This window comes from Fukomys damarensis, unplaced genomic scaffold (genome assembly GCF_012274545.1).
Source record: "Fukomys damarensis isolate Sample0158 unplaced genomic scaffold, DMR_v1.0_HiC HiC_scaffold_10, whole genome shotgun sequence".
Lineage (NCBI taxonomy): Eukaryota > Metazoa > Chordata > Mammalia > Rodentia > Bathyergidae > Fukomys > Fukomys damarensis.
This window is the reverse complement of record NW_022900922.1, coordinates 337,737-338,308: the sequence shown is the minus strand read 5'-3', so window position 1 is coordinate 338,308 and position 572 is coordinate 337,737. Positions and strand designations below refer to the sequence as shown.

The 572-nt window shown below is 52.8% G+C and overlaps 1 protein-coding gene across 3 annotated transcripts in view; it reads right to left on the bottom strand.

The window, feature by feature from the left end:
- Positions 1-210, bottom strand: part of Tasor2 (transcription activation suppressor family member 2) — a 55,290-nt gene extending 55,080 nt beyond the window's left edge. For all 3 annotated transcript variants that reach the window (XM_010621430.2, XM_010621433.2, XM_010621432.3), the window contains exon 1: positions 65-210. The gene's annotated coding sequence lies outside the window, so the exon portion shown is untranslated. The remainder of the gene's footprint in view (positions 1-64) is intronic.
- Positions 211-572: the final 362 nt, after the last annotated feature.

The window sequence follows — 572 nt, the reverse complement described above, 5'->3', positions numbered from 1 at the left end:
GAAAGTGAAAATTGAACTGCTGGGTCCCCCAGGAGACAGAAACCAATCAAGGGAGAGAACTCACAGCGCAGGCGCGAGTCACTCTTGACGTCCACGCGGCGCTCGCTTTTTCTCTCTGCGCAGGCGCAAGGCTATAGCCTGCTTCGCGGCGGACTGCGCCTGCGTCTTCTCGCGGGCGAGGCACCTGGCCGGAAAGGGAAGACCCCTTCGAGAAGAGGCGGTGACCGGCCGGGTCCGTCACAATGCGTGGGGGAGTTCGTTCGCGTTTTGTTTTTTCCCCTGCGTGTGTCTTCTCCCTCGAGGTGCCGGGACGCCTTTGTGTTGTCTGGCCCCAAAGAAACCTTTCCGAAATTTCACTCTTGTTTTAATTTACTAAATGCTAAAACAGCTTATATGGAGAGCGCGAAGGGGACCGTAAATAAAAATTTAGATCAAGGGCAGCCACCACAGGGACCATGCTTCACGATCGGAATGTTGGGATTTTTTTTTCTCCCGTGCCCAGATGTAGTATTAGACACTCTAGATATCCACATTCTGAGCAAGTTTGACAAGAACCTTGCCTGCGATAGAAT